This window comes from Cynocephalus volans, chromosome 2 (genome assembly GCF_027409185.1).
Source record: "Cynocephalus volans isolate mCynVol1 chromosome 2, mCynVol1.pri, whole genome shotgun sequence".
Classification (NCBI taxonomy): Eukaryota; Metazoa; Chordata; class Mammalia; order Dermoptera; family Cynocephalidae; genus Cynocephalus; species Cynocephalus volans.
In genome coordinates, this window is record NC_084461.1 from 81,547,975 (window position 1) to 81,554,178 (window position 6,204).

The following is a 6,204-nucleotide window of genomic DNA, read 5'->3' on the forward strand; positions in this document are numbered from 1 at the left end:
AATGCCTTGGGGCTCCACTCAGGGCCCTGGGACACAGAGATGGGGACCAGACCCCCCTGCCCACAACAAGGCATACAGCCAGTGCCAAGGAGCATGCCAAAAACATCACTTCCATGTGGGTGGCTCACCACAGCCACCACAATAACCACGGCTGCTGCAAAAGTGGCTAGACATCACAACCACCATGCAGATGGTCCACCAGCCACTGGAGTGCATTGACACAAGGAGAGTCAACAGCAGAGACCAAAGAAAAGAAGAGGATGTCTCTCTCCACAAAGCCCATTCCAGAGTGACAGAAGAAGCAGCTGCTCTATGCTAATATTCGGGGACCTGAACACACCTATCAGCACTGGACGGATCATCTAGCAACAAATCAACAGAGTAACCATTACTCTTTTAGAGGGAGAGAAGAAATCTAGGGTTATCAGTGGTAGGAGGGGGAAGGAAGAGGGAGATGGGAAGAGACTGGACAAAAGGCATAAAGAATAAGTACAATTTGTAACAATATACATACTAGTAATATTGATTTGATCAACATATGTCAACACTAATCCCCCAAAATATGTATAATCAATTATGATTCAATAAAAAAATAGAAACAGAGAAAAAACAATTTTTAAAAATTGAAAAAAGACTCACAGACCATGGGACAATCATAACTATATTAAAAAACATATAATGGGTATTCCAGAAGATGAGGAGACAGATAAAGAGGTAAAAAAAGTATTTAAAGAAATAAAGGACAAAAACATATTAAGTTTGATGAATAAGCATTAATGTATAAATCAGAGAAGCTCGATGAACCCTAAGAAGCAGAATAAATATAAGTAGACTCATATTTAGATATAACGTAATTAAACTACTGAAAGATGAGAAAAATTTAAAAGCAGCAAGAGAAAAACAACTCATCACATACAGGTGAACATTAATATGATTAATGGCTAACCTCTCAGATGAAACAATAGAAGCCAGAAGTCACTGGAATGAGAAATTCAAAGTGCAGAAAAAAAGGCCAAGCCCGTGGCGCACTCGGGAAAGTACGGCACTGGGAGAGCCCGACGCTCCTGTGCCGCTGCGGGTTCGGATCCTATATAGGAATGGCTGGTGCACTCACTGGCTGAGTGCCAGTCACGAAAAAAAAAAAAAAAAAAAAAAAAACAAAGTGCAGAAAAAAAAATTTCCCACAAAATATTCTATATCCAGAACAAATATCCTTTAAACTAAAAGCAAAATAAAGCCACTGCCTTTAAAAGTGGAGATAAAATAAAGATTATTTGTTACTAGTAGACTTACCTTAAAAGAAATACTAAAGAGGATTGCTAGTTAGCTCAGTTGGATAGGGCCTGGTGTTGTAACACAAAGGTCAAGGGTTCAAATCCCTGTACCCGCCAGCTGCCAAAAAACCAAGAAAACAACAAAAAAATGTATCAAAAAGAGAAATCACAAGGAATATTAGAAAACATTTTTTACTTAATAAAAGCAAAACCACAATATTAAGTATCTAATGGGATGCATAAAGAGCAGTGTTCAGAGGATATTTATAGCTCTTTCACAAAACATAGGAAAGAAACCTTTCTAACATATTTTATGCAGACAGTATCATCCTGATACCAAAGCCAAGCAAACAAATCACAAGAAAATACAACTGCAGATCAAACACCTGTATTAAAGAAGATTTGAGATCAATAACCTAACCTTATACTTTAAGAAACTGGAAAAAGAAGAGTAAACCCCATGCAAACAGGAAGAAAACAATAAAGATCAGATTTGAAATAAAGAGAATAGAAAAACAATACAGAAAATCAATGAAACCAAAGTTGATTCTTTAAGATCAACAAAACTGACAAACCTTTAGCCAGACTGACAAAGGCAAAAAGACTCAAATTACTAAAATTAGGAATGTAAGAGGAAACATTACTACTGACCTCTCAGAAATAAAATGAATTGTAAGGGGATACTATGAACAACTATATACTATCAAATTACATAACCTAGATGAAAGAGACAAACTCCTAGAAAGACACAAACTACTGAAACTAACTCAAGAAGACAAAAATATATGTACATATGAATAGGTCATGTTAGGCTTGAATGTGTCTCCCAAAGTTTGTGTTGGAAACTTGACCCCCAATGTGAAGATGTTGAGAGGTAGGACCTTTAAGCAGTGTTTAGGTTATGGGGACCATCCTCATGAATAGATTAATACCATTGTTGTGGCAGTGAGTTCCTTATAAAAGGATGTTTGACCCCTTTTGTGTCCCTCTCTCTATCTCTCCCTCCCTCTTTGCCCTCCTGCCATAAGGTGACATAGCAAGAAGGCTCTCACTGGATGCCAGTGCCTCCCTTGATCTTGGACTTCCCAGCCTTCAGAACTGTAAGCCAATAAATTACTGATCATTATAAATTACCTAGTCAATAGTATCCTGTTATAGCAGCACAAAACAGATTAAGACAGACCTATAACAAGTAAACAGATTGAATTAAAAATAAAAAAACTTTCCCCAAAAGAGAAGCCTACAGTTAAATGGCTAGTGTAAATTCTAGCACAGATTTAAAGAATTAACACCGATCCTTCACAAATTCTTCTAAAACACAAAAGAGGAGAAACAGTTCTTAACTCATTTTCTGAGGCCTGTATTAATTACCTCTATAACAAAAGCCAGACAAAGATATCATAAGAAAAGAAAACCAATACAGACCAATATCCTTTATGAATATAGTGGCAAAAATACTCAACAAAATATTAAGAAATAGAATCTAGCAACATATAAACAGAATTATATACCATGCCATTTGGGATTTATCCTAGGAATGTAAAGTTGGTGGAACATAGGAAAATCAATCAATGTAATATACCTTATTAATAGAATAAAAGACAAAAACCACGTAATCTAAGTAGATGCAGAAAAAAATGTGTTAAAATCCAACACCCCTTCATGATTCAAAACACTCAACAAACTTCCATGATAAAAACACTCAACAAACCAGGAATACAAGGGAATGTCCTCAACTTGATAAAAGACATCTACAAAAAACCAATCTCTCACATTGTACTTAACAGTGAAAGACTGAAAGCTTTATCCCTAAGACCAGGAACAAGACAAGAATGTTGGTTTTTACCACTTCTATTCAACATTGTACTGGAAGTTCTAGCCAGGACCATTAGGCAAGAAAAGTAAATAAAAGGCATCCAGATTGTAAAGCAAGGAGTAAAACTATATTTATAGGTGAAATCATCTTGTAGAAAATCCTAAGGAATTCTCAGAAGAGAACAAAAGATATTGGAGCTAATAAATGCATCCAGCAAGGTTGCAGGATACAAGATCAATAAACAAAATCCATTGCATTTCTCTATACTAGCAATTAACAATTTGAAGATGAAATTATGAAAACAATTTCATTTACAATAGTATCAAATAGAATAAAATATTTAGGAAGAAATTTAACAAAAAGTACAGCAAGACTCATCCACTGAGAACTACAAACATCACTGAAGGAAATCCAATTATACCTAAACAAATGGAAGGTTCATGTTTATGGAATGAAAGATCAATACCATTATAGTGGCAATAATTCCTAAATTAACCTAAAAGTTCAATGTGATTCCCATTAAAATCCTAGCTGCCTATTTTGCAGAAATTGACAAGCTGATCCTAAAATTCATATGGAAATGCAAGGGACCCAGAATAGCTAAAACAATCTTTAAAACGAAGAATAAAGTTGGAGAACTCATACTTCCCATTTTTAAAAACTTACTACAGAGCTACAGCAATCAAGACTGTGTGATAGAACAAGCAAAAGGATAGAAATGTAATCAGTGGCATAGAATTGAGAGTAGAGAAATAAACCCATAGAACATTGAATTGATTTTTGATGAGGGTTCCATGAAAATTCAATGGGGAAAAGATTACTCTTTTCAAGAAATGTTGCTATGACAACTTAATACCAACATACAAAAGAATGCAGTAGGACTCCTTTCTCACAAGAAATATAAAAATTAACTAAAAATTGATCAAAGACTTAAATATAAGCACTAAAATACACAAAATTCTTAGAAAAAAATATAGGTGTAAATCTTCTTGACCTTGGATTAGGCATTTGTTTCTTAGATATAACACCAAAACTGAAATCAACAAAAGAAAAAATAGATAAATTAAACATCATTAAAATTAAAAACTTTAGCAAAGGACACCAAGAAAGTGAAAAAATAACCTGTAAAATGAGAGAAAACATTTGCAAATCATGTATCCCAGAATATATAAAGAACTAGTACAACTCAACAATAAAAAGACAAATAATTTTAAAATGGCAAAGGATTTCAATAGAGATTTTTCCAAAAAAGATAGAGATAAGTACATGAAATGATGCTCAGCATCATTAGTTATTGAAGAAATGCAAATCGAGACCACACCAGCTGTTTTTTTAATAAGAATTGCATTACACCTGTAGATTGATTTGGGAAGTATTGCCACTTAACAACTCATTAGAAAGAGTGAGTTATAATCAAAAGACAGCCAATGACAAGTATTGGAGAGGATGTGAAGAATTTGAAAACCTCATACAGAGTTGGTGGGAATGTAAAGGTTTCTTCCCTATCCCTGTCACTGGTGATATTTCCTTAATTGCACTTCACATTTTATAATTATTTCTGTGATCTCTCCCACTAGACGGAAAGCACAAGAAGACAGGGATTAGGTCTCTTTCTCTCTCCAATGTATATTCGGTACTACTAACAAAGTATATCTGTTAGGGCAATTGTCACCCTGTGACAATTTGATTTGCTTACTGCTCTCAACCACTATAGTATATAATCTTAAGGCTGTGCCTTCTTCATTTTTGCATCAAATTTCTAGGCTAGTGTTGGCACAGAGGAAGTAAAAGAAAAATTACTATATGAGATCCCAAAGTGTGGTCTACAGACCTCCAGGGGAGTCCTGATATACTTTCAGGTGATTTGCAAGGTCAAAACTATTTTTATAATAAGCCATTATATGCCATTTTTGCTATGCTGACCTATGCACTACTAGTGCAAAAGGTGTGATGACTTAGGACAAATAAATGCAGTCCCCAATATATTAGAAGTTGTATTAGTTTTCCATTGCTACTATAATAAATCACCACAAATTTATTGGCATATAACTACACGAATTTATTATCTTACAGTTTTCTAGGTCAGAAGTCTGAAATGGTCTCACCAAACTAAAACCAAGTCAGTAGAGCTGCATTTCTTTCTGGAGGCTCTGGGGAGAATCCATTGTTTCCATGCATTTTCCAGCTTTGGAGGCTGCTCTCAGTTCCTTGATTTGTGGCCCACTTTGTCTACTTTCTAGCTAACCATGGGGGTTGGGTCCTTTTCACATTGCATTCTATTGAATTCACATTGCATTGAATTCTACTTCTCTCTCTTCCACTTTTGAGAACCCCTGTAATTATATTGGACCCACTTGGATAATCCAGGATAATCTCACTAGATTAAGGTAGAACCTTAATTCCATTTGCAATGTTAATTCCCCTTTGTCTTGTAACATAACATATTCACGGATTCTAGGGATTAGGATGTAGGCATCCTTTAGGGGTATGGGGGACAGACACTATCCTGCCTACAACAGTACTGGTATTTTTTCACTGCCACACACTTGGAATAAAAAAATACTGCCAGGTTTGCTTAATAATGTCCTTGATGAGGCGGTAAAAAAATCACTAAAATTTATTAACCCAACCTCTGTATACACTACACATTTTCTCAAAATTAACCAAATTGGCTTTCACTTCAAGAAAAACATCAGACAGTACTTGTAGCCAATAATAATTTGGAGCTTTCAAAGCAAAAATTAGAATTTTAGAAAATTTGTATACTGTCAGATGGACAGTTTCCCAATACTTCAAGTTTTTCCGGACTAGATTACTGGTGATATTAACAAATGGAATTTTTGGATATTGTATAGTGGAATGTATTGAGATTTGGAAAACCAGTAGTGAATTAATATTTTCCAAAAGGCCAGTGTATTATGTAATAGAATCAAATGCTTGAAAAAGATTCATTCAAAGTACAAAATAGACCAAGGAATTTTAAAGTAACAACAACACAAAAAGTAAATCAGGTTTCAGATTCTACATTGCAAGTAAACTGTAAGAAACTACTATATGCAATCAAGTAATTCAACCTGTTAAGTTTTTGTGTAGGATCAAAGAATATTCACTATC